Below are 16,157 nucleotides of genomic sequence, written 5' to 3' on the forward strand. Positions count from 1 at the left end.
TTTCATTTGGCACAACCGCGTAGTCCAATCCTTCCCCACTGTTTATGCCTCTGTTCATGGTTGTCACATATGCCACTTCATTGGTTGTCCTGTGTTCGTCCCTTAATTCCCCTAGACCTTCCTAGGGGCATAACAATAATCCCTCTTGAGTTTGAGCTGATTCAGGAGTTTGAAGGTACGCAACACCATAACACTGCAACGGTGTGTACAGGCAGTGTTTGTAGACAAAAGTTATCTCACGTCCAGGTAGTTTATCGTTCATTTCATGGTCACAAGCTAAACAGAAGAAATACAGCCTACTATGAATCATATTCAATTACAGTAATCCACCCACTGTGTGTGCATGTATTTGGGCACCATAGCCCACTGCCAGATGACGTCAGATTATGGTGCAGCAAACTCAGGCGGGTACAGTTTTTTTTTTTTTTTGCCAAATGACCCTGTCATTTTGTCAGACCTCTCTGTGTTGGCAGTCGATCCATGCAAGCAAAACTTGCAATGAGTTCTGCATTTGATTGCCAACATGATGAACAATTTCAAGGTGTTTGCTTGAAACCATCCGCTCCCACTTATACTAAACAGCTGTGAACTTGTTTCCGGGTGTTGTGTTTTTTCTCTCAGACTCTGGACCATTTCACAATCTGTTTTCAGTTTATGAAAGATTATTGTATCATTTTGGTTGCCTAAAAAAATGTCTTGTTCAGAGTGCACTAAAAGACACCCTAAGGAGCCTGCATGTTTTCCAGCATGTGCATCTGGTTGTAAGGCTATTTGTTAGCCGTAATTAGCACCCCAAGTACTATCACGATTAACATGAATTACTAATAGAACGTGCTAACCACACAAGTCAGACAGCTCTAGTGTTAATAATTTAGTGTTTGCTATGCTAATTATACCTGGACTTGCTTGACTGTAAACCTGTTCGGGTGTTAACCCATCCCTTAATGCAGCTATACAGTAAAAGCCTGATATAACTAACATTTGAACGACCAAAATGCAAAACCTGAGGCTTCAAAACAGTAGTCCGCAAACCAGTGGGTGACATCACAGTGGCTGCGTCCACTTCTTTAATATCGTCTATGCACATGTCTCATGACAGCACCCAGAATTGCTGCAGTACCGCCTGCACATAATACCCCCGAGCCAATTGCGCTCTACACTCCATGACACATGTCATTTTTTGCCCCGGAGGGGAAATACATTTCCATAGCTCACCACTGGTGCCATCAGCAAAACAAGCAGGCCGACGGGAGCAATACGTGGGGCACGGCGAGACCGCTTAGAGCACCGCTGGTATGTGTTTATGCGTGTATTTGTGTGTGTTTATTCTTATATGAAACAGCGAAGAGGAAGCAGGGGTTTATGTGTCAGACCAAACACACAATCTCTGTGACAGCTACATGCTAAAGAGGTGGTCAACGTGCTATGACCTTTCAAGGACAGATGCAGAAGCTACCAAACATGGTGTGCTATAAAAAGTCGAGCTGGCCAAAGATCGTTATAGAAAAAGCTGCAACATTAGCAACAGCAACATGTGCCTAACACACCCAGTAAATTCATAGACATACAAACAACAGCTGTAACATCTGAGAAAAACGACGTGCAAATGTAAAACAAAAACAACTGATTCAGCTTATGAGTGGTTTCTGCTTTGCAACGGGGTTTATGACCAGAATGACCTTACAGACGCGAATGTGAGTGCATGCATGTGTGCATCTAGGCGAAGAAAGACGCAAAGAGAATTTGACAGAGACAAAGAGAGAGATGGCGATAAAAATGAAAAGAAAGAGAGAGACAACGGCGACATGCAACCTCCCCTGAGAAAGAGAGAGAGAAAACAAACAACAGGAAGATTGCGATACTCCTCCTCCTCTCTGCTGCTTCTGTCCTCCGCATTCTCTCTCTCTCTTTTCAGACACACTCTCTCTCACACAAATATCAAGCATATTCCTGCCTCTCTTCCCTCGCCTCCTCTCCAGGAGTCATAAAACTCACATTTAAAAATGCATGGGCTCCATAAGCTGCCAGGCCTATCTATTAACTGTGTTATAGTGTAGCTGGCTATAGCTGCTGACGGCAGCCAGGGAATGCTGCTTTCCATTAAGGGAGAGAGAGAGAGAAAGGACGAGGAGGAGGAGGAGGAGGAACGGGGATGAGGGATGAGGAATGAGGGGAAAGACAGAATTTACTCATTTTTCTTTTCCCCATGGCACTTCAATCTGATGCTTGGGAGTTTGGGCATGTGGAGGAGTGGGAGGCAGTGACTTCAACACAAAAACCTGCATACGTATTAAATACATAAGCTGCATCAATGAAAGACGATACAAATGTGTGTGTGTGTGTGTGTGTGTGTAGTTTGTGCACCTGGGAGAGAGCCTGTGGCCGAGGCGAAAAAGTAATTGATTCAAGTGTTTCTGCGAGATTTTCCCCAGTGTCCTTAGGCGCTCAGCAGATGACTATTGATTGGTTAATTGATTGATTGACATCCAGTCGACAGTGAGACAACAACATCATCACTCTTTATATGAACACCGCCACCACTCTTTGCCAATACTTGGCACTGGTAGGAGTAAAAGCAGCTAAGAAATACAGCATAGCTATAAATAATAATCCACTTTTGAAAAAAAATGCATGCATATTTATATTCGTGTTAAATGCAGAAATGTTTTCTTATCGCAAATTTGTTTTGTTTAAAAAAAAGCTGCTTGCTGATTCATGCTGCCTTTCCTGATAGTCATTAGAAGTAATGGAACTAAAAATAAAGCGTGACTATTAAGTATGAAAACAGAAAATAACTTTACCTGACTATTTTTATTTAACTGTTCAACACTATTCCCCGAAGTGTCCTTGAGCAAGACACTGTCATCAACCTGCACTCGATAAGAGCATCTGCTTAATGTCTTTGAATTAACATGTAAATGAGGTTTCAATGGCTTGACTGAGACTTCAGTGCGCCAGTGTGCATTTCTTCTTGCTGGTGTTTTTTTCCTCTCCTCAGCCCCACCTCTCTGCGCGCGCATAAGTCAAACACGGACTATCAAAATTAATGAGCTACCGTAGCACCTAAAGCAGTGGTGACACTTAGAAACAAGGCTCATACCCTTGTAATGGACAATACAGACAATGCCTGTGGTATTTCAATTAACACACAATGGGATGACATGAAATAATGACATACAGGAAGAGCTGATTGACACGTGCGAATGAGGCTGTAACGGCGGCACCTATCTCTTTAATGGACCATTGTCGTTGAGTGTAGACAATAGGAGTTAATAGGAAATGTAAAATTATGATGTAGGCTCTGTCTAAAGGGGTGCCTGACACTTGGGAGTAAAGCTGTTACATCTTAATGCACTGCTGCCACTGGGATGAATCAGCTCTGCATATGGGAGGTGGAAACCATCTGAGGGCCGCTAATAGCAGCCGCTGTCAGTCTCACATTAACCTTGGGAACAGCCAGAAGACTGTGTTAGCCCCGCTGACCCCTATCTCTCTCTCGCACACACACACACACACACTATCCCGGTTAAGTCCACATGTATGACTAAAGGGTGACTCACTGTGTATGTGTGTGCCCTCATGTCTATCTCTCTTCCTGTGTGTTATGAGCACCATCAGTGGGATTAAATCAGTTCATCACAGGCTGCTGCACCACCATATAGGCTGTCTGGACTGAAGTGAAATCACCTAAACCTTTCCTGTTGCCCCAGGGTTAGGGTCCGTGGAGACTAATAATAACACTCCCTAAGCTAATTTTGTGTGCACAGATGTGCACACGTTCATATTTTCTCCACATCGTTAACAAAATGCAGCATCTATCCTCCCTACTTGTCTGTCCAGTTCACAATATTGTGTATATGCATGTATAAAGAAACCAGAAATACCCTACTACTCATGTCTATGACAAATATATTAAATAAAGCATTCCTTGTAGTGAAAATTGCAAAAACACAAAACAAATGGGATCAGTATTGAACTTTGCCTTTTGCAAACACAGAACAAGAAGCCTAATTTCAGTGAAAGCTGGTTATGTTTCGCTGTTTGGCCTGATCACGGCAAGTATTGTGTGCCGAGGCATGACTAGGCAGGCCGATGCTCATGTGTTTTCAGTCAGCTTTCACTGACAGCCTGAGAGGCAGTCAGTGAAAGATAAAGCGAGAGAGGCCCGGAGAAAGAAACAGAGAATGAGCAGCGAAACAAAGGAACATTTTACGAAATAAAATTGTTGGGATGACTGCCTGGAAACCAGTGAAAACAAGAGCAACGCTGAAAAGAATACACTGAAAATCAAGGAGACCCGTTTTTCACTAGAGGTATCCATTGGTGAGGTACCGGTGGCAGCAAACCCAACTACATATACTTTAGATAGAAAGGCAAGTACAATATAATATAGGGCTATTTAAAACTATTACTATTTAGTAACCAGTATCCCTATATGAAGATCAAAATGATTTGGGCTGCTGAATTATGTGTCTAGTTTAAATAGCAAATGTGGACTGACGCTGTTGTTTTTCTTAAAGGACAGCTTCTTTGGACAGTTTCTTTTAAACTGTATTCTTCCACCAAGGCTCCATAGTCAAACCTAATTGCCAAATCGCCTTCTACTTTTCCATCTGAGTGTGCTCATACAGGGCTAACGACACTGCAAAAAGCTTTTAGAAGGCTAACATTTGTGCTTGAGTGGCCAGAACACTGTGTGCAGAACTGCCTCTGCCCATGGCTGCATCCAGTCCACTAGTACTAGTGCTACAGTGCTACTGTGACTGGACTGGAAGGATATTTATAGAAAGCCGTTGACAATATCCCATCCCCAAACGGGTGTAATCGTATTATGCTGGAGGTGCTAAAAGCCTTGAGTTGGGGAAAGCATGTCACTGGAGGAAACAGGCTGAGGCACACAAGCACCACTGCCGATGAGCCTTGAGAGCAAGAAGCTTATAAGTAGAGTAGGAGGAGCAGATAAAGAGAAGCATACATACAAACTCAAAATGTGAGGGAGAAACAAGGAACAGCTAGAAGTGACAAGGAAAGATTATATGCAAATTATATACTGTTTGAGGATGTGGTGGAAGCTCGATTGTTTTCACAGGGTTTGGTATCGGCAGCTCTGAAGGTTCAAGCCGGCCGTGGCGATGATAGATGAAAGACTGAACTTTAATCAGAATGGCGCCCGGAGCATTTTCAGGGAGGTAAACAGGTTAATCAGTCAAGCCCTCCTTCCATCCTCCCTTTCATTCTCCCCTGCTCTTTCCCCGGCACATGACCACTTCTGACAGTGGCACGCCATTCGTCTATTTCCCATCAGCACCTCACCCTTCTCCCTTCCTCCTCCGCTATACGTCCCTCATTTTTCCCTCTGCTTTTTCCCTCGTCTTCTGCAACCAGTCAGGGGAGCAGAAGACAACCCCCCCCTCCCCTGCAGCCCATACTATCAGGCATATCCCACTATCGCATGAAAGGGAACTTCAAAGCCTTCCGTCAGCTCATTTAATATCTCACAGTATCATCTACCATAAAACTATGAGGTGGGAGGATGGCATTCAGCAAATAAAGAGTATTCATATCCTCTTGGTTTCTTGCATTATTGCCTCTCCACTAGCCTGTATCATGGGAGGTAGATGGTGTGTGATCACTCCATATCTTTAAAAAACCTTCAAACAAACCGTACTTAAATCAAAATCCAGTGAGGCGAAGAAAAGACAGGCAAGTATTGTCTGATGGTTCCGCTATCCCAAGGGTTTATTCATTAAAACGGCCCTGTCTCACCGCCTCTCCAAGGAACAGCTAGGCGTACTGGCCTGCAAAAACACTTGTGCAACGAGCTGAGGAGTGCCAAATTACTGCACGGCTGACCACCGGACATTTTAAACAAGCTAGGACTGTAAAAAGGAAACCAAAAACTAGGAATTCCCACGAGTCTTCGGTCTTCGCCACATTCCGTGTTGCCGTCATCTTTCTCATACACACAAAACTCCCTCTCTACCTCTCTCTCCGCCCAAGAAAAATAAACAATCAAGTCTAACAAACCACTTTGGCAAGCAGAGTGTGAACCTCACAAAGCCTTAACAGCTCCTGTGGAGGGAGGCCACATCTAATCTGAAATTACCCACACCAGCTCTCCAACCACACTGCGTTTAGGCAGTTGTTGGGACTTGGGAAGCAAGATTATATTGTGTTGTCTGGGATTCCAACCACACTCTTTGGTGCGCAATCAACAAGGGCCGCTTCTCGCCAAGATAAACTTCACAGATGGTTGCCACTTATTTACGGGATAAGCTGCCCAACTCTGGTGCATTGCTGCTGTTGAGCGTCAAACCGGTCGCCTTTACAGTCATCTCTCTAGGAGTGCAAGCAGGGTTTGGAGTGAATGCTCTTCTTTTTCACACTGTGTCCAGGATATTGCAAAATGATGCTTGTTGTGCAATATGAGTTAGGAAACATACTTAACAGGGGGCCTTCCAGGGGAACAAATGAGGGAATGTGAATTTGAGGACATAAAGCATGTAGCTTTATGTTGATAACTTTCCAAGTGTGTTGGTGTTATTACCTCCTACACACCTCCGCTTTTGTCCTTAGAACGTATTCAAAATGTTTGCTTGTTTAATGATGTGAGCATCCATGCCGCCGCTTGAACAATATATCTAAGCACCTCAGAGGGAGAAGCTATTAATGATAGATCAGTGCATAACTCAAGGTGGCAGCAAGAAAAGAGGAGGAGGAGGATAAAAATAAAAAAATACCACAAGTAAAGAGCCGCGTGGAAGTTAAAAGGAAGGAGCAAGGCTAAAAACTGCCCGGAAACATGTTGTTGGGCTGACACCCACCCACACCCACCCACCCACACACACTGTATAGATGACGCACAAACTTATGCTGTACATCTAAACATATCATAAGCTGAACTCCCAGAGGGCCAGAAATCCCATGTGAGTTTACAACATCACATCAATTCCCAGAGGATTTTATAACAGGCAAAATATCAAACGCTACATACAGTACTCTAGTCTTCCATTACCAGGGGATTAGTGCTGTCCCCCCCCCCACCACCACCACCACTCCACCACTAGCTGCTTCATTCCCTGCCCCCCCCCCCCCCAAGGCCACTCTCCACTTCTCTACATTCAGTATGTAAAGATTTTTTCTCTGTTTCTCTCATAAGGGAGTGGTGGTCAAATGAAGTTGAAGCCAAAACACTGATGTGCTCATGCATGACTTACAAAACCTCAGTTTCCTGTGCCTCATGCAAAATCACACACATCCATACAGGCAGAAAGTGCATTTTACACTCACTTGCCACTTCGTTAGGTAACCTACTGAAAACTAATGTATTCTTATATAACCGTTCTGCAGTAAACCTCAGCGTCATGAAGGTCATGGTTTTCAGCATTTGTTTAAAATAACTGAGAGAGCAGTCGATTCTACAGTGTTTTCATTCTGGAGGCTGTGGTGTGTAACACTACTGAGTTGTTTCTGTTATTTTTACAACCCCATTTTAGTCAGTGGGCTAGGCTAAATAACAGAAACACTTACGTTTGTGTTGCTAGTGTTTCATTCAATACAGTTTAACAGCACCACAAACTACGCTGCTTCAGCGTAAACCGAACATAATAACATTCATGAAGGGGGATTTAGAGCAGGAGAGTTATATTAAAATGCATTTGTTTTGGTGGTCATACAAGGTGTGCCCACCAGTGTTGCACAACTTTGAATGCTGTGTGTCTTCAATGCACGAGAGAGAGATCAATAACAACAGAGTACCTTCTGATTTTATGAAGATAAAAGCTCCCTCCAGTTTCAGGTTCATGAAGTTTGTGTTTCTGTAGGAAACAGGTTTTTGTAGAAACTGCATTTATTTGATAACAAACTCATACTGAAACCTCATGTGGAGTATTTCATTAATCTAACTACAGCTGAACAGGGAATCACGGTAGGATAATAGAGAGTTTACCAATGCTGAATGCAGACACACATTCGCGTACACCTTGTGAAGTTTGTAGAGATCTCCACAGCCTAGTAAGGCATGGCAGATGAGGCTTGTCAGAGTGACAGTACAGCTGAAAGTGATTTGGTGGGATGAAGGGAAAAAGCAGGGGAAACACAGGGGAGAAACAAAAGGAAAATATGGAGGTAGATGTAGACAGCCATCAGCTCCCTCGTCTCATCTCCCTGTAGGTCTGGATAAATGTCCTGACAACGCAGGAGTGACTCAGACAATAACACTTGACCCAACTCCTACTGGCAAGATAGAGGACGGATTCAGCACACAAGGGTGTGAAGAAAGTAAAGCAGAAGTAACAAACTAGAGAACCTAGTGAAAGAGAGAAAATCAAATCGATTTTCGTAAAGAGGCAGAACGAGCGTGGGCAGGAAAAAAAGACGAGAAAGACAAAGAGGCATGAAAAAGGAACATGAAAATGAAGGACAGCTTGAAAGAGAGAACAGCTGATGAATAAAAAAGAGGGAAAAGGAGAGGACATGACGGAGGGAGACAGAGAAAGACACACCTTGTCAAAAAGATTGAGAGAGCAGGGAAGAAAATGAAGAGGGAGACAGAAACAGAGAGAGGAAGTATGAATGAAGACAGAGAGAGTGAGGGAAGATGAGGAGATGCCGTATTTTCCTCCATCTCAATTTGCACAAAACTTTCATTACCACCAATTTGGGCTGGGAGCCGTAGGCTGGACCATTAGGCGAGCCCAGCATCAATCAGCCTAATCTCCCTCCCAGGCCGCTAAATTACAGCGCCCAGTTGCTTATTAAAATTTGTCGCCCGTCTCCCAACACCCGGCACGGCTGGAGATTAGACAGGGGCCCCCAGACAAATCTGTTCCAGAGAAGAAGTAGAAGATGAGGAGGAGGAGGGAGAGAGAGAGAGAAGGAAGGAGGTGAATAAAGGAAGTGCAGGGACAGTAGGAGGGGGGAAAAGAGAAACGCGCTTGCTGAGACGGAGCGGATCAGAGTAGGGGACGATCATCTGGTTTTGATTTATACACTCCTGTAGATCTGACGCGCACGCGCTCACACACCCTCGCCCTTTCTGCGCACACTCACGCATCCCATATACCCCCGCACGTCCCCCCAAATGCAGTTATCTATTCCTGTCAACACACACTGGTATAGAGAATGCAGGGTTTGCAACGCCTCCCGCTGCACACTCAATCAAATCGGCAGCGAGATAAGATGTATGATGCATGGCGTAATTGAAGGCGGCGGCAGGGTAATGCCGCATCGCTCTGCGTTTGAGGTGTGGGGTTATTGGCGAGAGTGTGATTAGCCTGTAGGATTTATTGTTATTGCCCTTCTTATTAAAAACACTAAGACTGTCTGCCCCGTCTACTCTCGCACACCTCCAGCTACAGAGTATATAGGCCCCGCATTTTTGGATGGATGAGCAGACGGCAGGGCTGCTCCTATATGATTCAGGTGGGGGAGTGCAGAAATGTGGCTGAGCAGAACACGGAGGCTGCACAGTGGAAGTGCGGATGTCACAATACCGTATAAAAACAACTCACACAATGATTCATAGGAATCCTTGAAGGAGGGCTGGCACTCACCTCTGCTTGCTTAAAGCATCAAAAGCAAATCAGAGACAGGCAGGAGAAGACTATGAGGCGTGACAGAGTGAGTGTGTCCCTGTAGGTCAGTGGGGAAAGAAGGAAAGCAAAGCAATTCTGCTTCAAGCCGCTCTGCACTAGTGAGATCAAACACTATTCTTTTATGTATCAAATGCTAGCGAAGATCCTTGAGTGAGCCAGAGTGTTCTTAACAAAAAACGTTTCACAGTCTGTCTGCAGAGAGAGCATGTACACAGGGATTTCTTTCTCATGAAAGTATCTTATTTCAATATGAAGCAAATTTAAAGCAAGCTTTCTCAAAAGAAATAGGTGCGTTTCAATCGACTGGAGTGAAGAAACTTTGCTGAATAGTACAGTATCAGTAGGCGTTGCTATAGGCTACCTATGGCTAATAAACAAAGTAGAAGAAGTAGAGGTTACGAACTCAAAACAAAACCTTCAAAAGTGTTTTCTTTCATGTAGGCTAGTATTCACCATTGTTCATGCTGCACAGAGACTAAGATAAAGAAATGCAATAATGTGACTTCAGCAATTTACACATAAAAGTTTTATGGAAACCATCTTCTTCACATTGAGATGGATAGTTGTGGACTGTTGTAGCCAGACTCAATTATTATCAGAATTTGAATCATTTGGATCTCACTGTGGGGAAAGTGTCGACAGATACAAAGAAAAGAAAATACCTTTGCTAGTAGAAGAATTGTGTGCAATGGTATTTTCCAATTAGAACAACAAATTATGTTGCATATGCTCCACAACAAAATCATCCTCTTACGTTATTTCACTGTCGATATCTTTTTCAACAGATGCGACAGCGGCCTCTAAACATCTCTAAACAAAAAAACAGTACATCGCTGTTGCTCTTTTGTGCATCACTGCATAAAGTCCTCCCAATAAATCTGACTGGTCCAGCAGATCGTCACCCGGCGTAATGAATTGCAGTGAAACACAGTGATTCCAAACTATAATTCCCTCACTAAACCTCAGGCTAGCTTCCAGGCGGGGATCATCTGTAAAACACTTTCTCTGGGTTCCATAACTAAAACTAAACACTGAAACGTCCAAGATTAGCCTTCAGGTGAAACCATCCAATGTACAGTGCCTGAAAACACTGTTTAATAATAGGGAAAGATTGGTGTAATTGCGCACCATGTGTAATGTGCCAAGCTACTTTGGAGCTGGTGTTCTCCTTCCTGTTTACTGCTTTTAAAACGCTGAAAAGGTGCAACTATGTGCTGAAACAACTGCTAAATGAGTTTAACTTAAACATTATTATTTTCTGACAAAATCAGTGACTTACTTCTGGGAAAATTAGGAGCCTTGAGCAAAGAGTTCGTGAATATGTATGATTAATTTAATAGAAGGTAAGCAGTTGGAAAGCAAACTAAGGCACTGGCCTTTTCCAAAGTTAAAACAGGAGAAATGCCAGCTGAGCTCATACTGAGACAAAGAACAGAAACCCATTTCCACCCCACACTTAAAACAGATTAACTGGGAACATACACAGCGCACGTGGGCGCGCACATGGGCCTGACATATGTTATGACGAGGGAAAAACACACAATGCAGCGAAACCCCGCACAAAATCCTACAATTCAGTCGCGCACGCGCGCGCTGCATCTGCCGCACAAAGTCAACCAAACCGGTGAAAGCTCGTCAGTTGCAAACAGTGTGGTTGCACCGAGCGTGTCCACTGTCAACACATACTCACACTGTAACCAGTGCAGGGAAAACCACACATGTGAATACGGAGCCAAGTGTGGTCTCTGACAAAGCCCATTCACCTGCTATAAATAGGAAAGAAACAAAGCTGTCTGAAATTGACATCAGCATATCACCTAGAGTATTCAAAGATACATGGGCTGGCGGTGGCAGGGAGATGCATTCAAAAACACACAGGCCTCCCTGTGCCTTTGTAGAGACTGAATCTTTGATGTATTGTTGTTGATACAGCCGGCTTTGTTTTGATATATAAAACTCAGGGTATGACATTTACTGCTGTTGCTGGGTGTGTATATGATTTATAAAATGAGTTCAGTTGGGGATCTACTGCTGTATATAGAGAGAACATCTACCTCAGTTGGTTGCCAGCAGCCCTGGGTGTTGCTGCTCAGACTGATTGAGTGGTGTGCTGTTCGGCCAACTGGGCTTCCGGCTGGTGGACTGCCTGCATCGATTGCTCGGACAGGCCCTTCTTCTGGCGCGCCGACAGAAAAAAATAGAGAGACAGATGAAGAGAGGAGTGGAAATGAGCGGCGCAAAAGCACAGCAAACAGAGAAAGGTAAAGAAGGAGAAAAGGAGGGACGGAGGGATGAGAAGAAGAAGAAAAAAAAAAAAAAAAAAAGAGGAACATTAGCTTAAATGAAAGTTTATTAGCTGTATCAGTCAGTCAAGTCTGATGAGGTGGAGGGTTTGCCCCGGGCTCTCCATCCCTCCTCTCTATCTTCCTCCTCCTTCACCCCCTCCATCTGCTTGTGTGTGTGTGCGTGTAAAGGGAGGGGTTTCAGGGGGAGGGCAGGCATGACGGGAAAACATTAGGTTGTTGGCGACTCGCCTGCACACCAGCCAGTAATTGGCTTGGGTAATGGTCATGTCCAGACAAATGGTGTAGGCCTTAACCGTGTTACGAGCAACCAACTGCTCCGCCTGTATTTGCAGCACAAGAGCCAGCACTGCTCGGATACCATGGCTGCGACCCGTGCATGTGTTTGTGTGCAAGATCTGGAAAAACATGTGATTTGCTGGGACGCCACTCTTTTTTTTTTTTTTTTTCTCCCTCCGACTCGCGACCGATGTGTTCTGCATGGCCTGCACATGTGACTCATGATTTGCTTTTGTCCTGCGTGTGAGACTGTGCTGTGATAAGGAGGAAAGAGGTGGCAGCACAAGCCCCGAGAGGATGGAAAGAAAGAAGGAAAGAAAGAAAGAAAGAAAGAAAGACTGGGTTGAGGAGAGGAAGGGGGATGACAAGAGAGTGGGAGTAAGAGGATAAGTTCCATTTTTCATCCATCCCTCCCTCTGCTCTGCATCACTTCGCCTTCTGTCTGATGGCAAGCTGAGCCACTAATGTCCATTGTGTCTGGATGGGTTGCGTGTGTGTGCGTTTTTGTGTGTGTGTGTATAATGGTTGTAGTTGTGTATCCTTCTGTTGATGTTATTTGAGTGAAGATGAAACTTATATGTTGTTACAGTATGCACTGTGCAGACTAAATAACGCGCATACGTGGATAAAGCTCTGTGTGTGTGTGTGTGTGTGTGTGTGTGTGTGTGTGTGTGTGTGTGTGTGTGCTTGTGCGTGTTATGGCAGCCCCTCAGCCATCCAGCTATCATCTCCTGCCAGACAGGCCCCACCAAGCCGACCCAGCTGGATAATGAGATCCATTATGATTTACGTGCCAAGAGGACAGCTAGACAGAACAAAGACATGTACACACGCACACACACACACACACACACAGACACACACAGAGTTCAGTGTACATGTCAGCGTTTGTATGAATATGGGCTCTCTGTCTTGTATTCTATGTGCTGATGTGTGTTGCTGCTGTTTCATATTTCAGTTTCTTTTCAGTGTGTGTGTGTGTGTGTGTGTGTCAGCTATGTTAGTTGCCTGTGGGGCATCCTGCAGTGGGTCCTCTTTCAGTCTGCAACTCGAGAACTCAGAACAGTTCTATCCCCGCATCTTTCTGCCCAACTCACACATGCTTTCTTTCCGCATCTGCCTCTCACCTGAAAAAGCAAACCCACTGAAAGATAGAGAGTTCAACCGCACTCCATCTCTACCCCTTCCTTTCTTGCGTTCTCCCTCAAAAACTCACACACACACATAAAGATACACACACACACACACACACTGCTCCAAGGCCTTGCAGTCAGAAAGCGAAAGGTGAAGACTGCAACTATGCGCAGCATCAAAAACGAGACCACACATCCTCAGCCCGATAGATCAGTACCACTGCAGCACGCTGGACCTAGCCAGGGATTTGTTCCAAGGTATTTGTATTTGTACGTGTGTTTGTGGAGGAAGGAGTTGAGGATGTACAATTTTATGACAATTAATTAATTTATAGGTAACTACACTAAGTGCATTAGCAGGTGATAATTAAAATATCACTTCATTCCTTTTATTTCAGCTCCGTCTGTTCAGTCCAAGTTACTCTTTATGTTAAACCAAAAAAAAAAAAAAAAACAGTCTTCGAATTTCTGAAGATGCGTGACTTTCAGCTGAGATGGAGAGTAAGCTAGGCTGAAAGTTGAATCCCGGGAAAAAGTCAAAAAACAACAAAACAAGTATGCAAGGCTACAGCTAACAATGTCCATTCTGTTGAGTTATAAGACATACGAAAATTGAAAATATTTGTCACAATGCAGAAGTCAACATCATGTTTTCTTTTTGGTTTTTGTCCAGCAGCAGTCTTTATAACGGCTGTGATGTATTTACTGCTGTATCCACTCTTGCATTCATTTCCCATACCTACAATGATATAGGCCATGAGGGGAACACAAATAAGCAATGTATCATTTATAAAATTGAAAAATATTTCAAACTTTCTATTATCCTCTCTCTAAAACTTTCTCAAACACACGCACAGACAGCGGCTCTGCCTACTCCCTCCGAACGCAGGGCACAGAAAACAATGAGTGGATTCTCTGTTGTTCCTGCTTCATGAGGTATTCAAGTGACGCCAGCTCAATTAGAGGCCTAAATGCAGAAATTCAGATTGGGTGAGAGATAAAGAGATGAAGAGAGAATCAAAGATGGACAGAGAGACAATGAGGCCACTAGGCAGCAGCAGGGAAGAGGAGAGCGGAATGGGCAATAAAGAAGAAACAGGGAATAATGAACACAACATAGATCTCCTACAGGAAATGGCAAGGGACAATAAAGAACATGTGAATAGGAAAATGAGCAACGAGGTGCACAAACACAACTACAGCTGTAAGAAAGATGGATGTGGTGATTCCAACACTCTCGGCTCAAATACAAACAGACAAGCATAATGCCAGCCAGTCAGACAACCACAACCGTCATCGACTCCGTGATCAGCCTGCCAGTGCTCTGCCTGCGCATAGGCACACATACACAGACACACATGCCATCCTCAGTGGTGTGTATTTCCATCATTAAATGTAATCAGAGCTACTGTCCGCAGGCCAGCATTCAGTCCACTGTGATAACCCCTGTGGGAAGGCGCTCACACACACAGAACAGCGCTTTTCTACAAGTGAACACTGAACCCTGGGAAGGATCTGGCATGTCTGGTTAAATTAAAAGGTCAAGTAAATTAAATAAACATCAAAGAGAATGAGTCTTCAGAAGAATGGAGCAGCGGCTGAGTTCCAGGGGGTTGTCTCTGAGTAAATGAAGAGTGCCGTAGTAATGTATTATGTCTTAATATAAAGGTGATTCTGGTTCGTTACAGCTTGGATTGTAATTTCATAGTTTTCGCTGCCATTTCTGTGGGTAATAATAATAACATGCAATCATCTGTTCAATAGTTGTTTCAGCTACTTTTATGAGTACTTTTACGTTGACAGGTAGGATGAGCAACACTAGGAAAATGTGGACCTGGCGTTAACGAATTGTCAGTAGTCATTTGAATACAGAGCGTGAAACTGTGATCGTATCGCAAGTGGTGGTTGGCGACCCATGTGGAGGCACATTTAATGCCACGTGTGGGCAAAAGTTAGCCACTAGTGATCCGATCGCTCCAGATGCATGTTAATACCAGGTCTAAACAGGGCAGACAGCAATTATCCCTCTGTCTTTAGTAAATCTTCAATCAAAAAAATAAACCTTTGTTTGATCGGATCAGCTTTTCACATTTGGCATCAACAAGACTTTTTTTTTTTAATCAGACAGAGGGTAACAGTAGATACATTAAATGGGTCTTTCGACCTTAAACATACAGTATCTGCTCTTGGGTCCTTGACATAAGAGTTGGGATAGCCTAACCAAGGCCAGCTTATACACACTAATACATTCAAGATGGCTACTGCAGTGGCTGTTTTTACTTAACGTCACAGTGACATGCTGTAACAAAGCGGAGTGAATGCCATTTGATTGTTCTTTTATCCAAAGAGTCTGTCTGTAGTATGGGTGGGCCATGCTGCCCATCATCTCCATTCTCTATGTATTTCCAGACAAATTTTTGAGGTTGCAGTAAAATCCCTATCAATGCAGACACAGTGATCATCTTCTTTATGGTTAGCCACTCCCTTAACTATTTTGCCTTCCAAGCTGGTATGTGTGTAGTCCGTGTGGGTGCTCAAACCACAGCCTCACTGTTGTGGCATGTCCCACGCTCCAACAGACTCGACATTTAGCACCAGCATCAAAACTTAAAACGCATGCCGTAACCAAAATAATTTCCTCTAATTGAGCACCAACAAAATAACACTGCGCCTCAGATCATGCACTGACAAAAAGCTAACGTCAATATTTCTCCAGCAAACTAAACTCGGGCGAGCTCCCCCTCCCCGTATCTCACTCCTCCTTAACAAAACAGCTCTTCGCTCACAGTGGTGCCAACCCTAATCACTTCCCTCAGCACCAGGTGGTTCTCATTGACTGGGGCCCA

The 16,157-nt window shown here is 44.0% G+C and overlaps 1 protein-coding gene across 1 annotated transcript in view; it reads right to left on the minus strand.

The window, feature by feature from the left end:
* The window catches only part of raraa (retinoic acid receptor, alpha a), a 137,091-nt gene that overhangs the window by 86,151 nt on the left and 34,783 nt on the right, over positions 1–16,157 (minus strand). The window contains exon 3 of the mRNA XM_084568152.1: positions 11,651–11,772. The gene's annotated coding sequence lies outside the window, so the exon portion shown is untranslated. The remainder of the gene's footprint in view (positions 1–11,650; positions 11,773–16,157) is intronic.

The sequence above is a fragment of the Chelon labrosus genome, assembly GCF_963514085.1.
Source record: "Chelon labrosus genome assembly, chromosome: 19".
Taxonomy (NCBI): domain Eukaryota; kingdom Metazoa; phylum Chordata; class Actinopteri; order Mugiliformes; family Mugilidae; genus Chelon; species Chelon labrosus.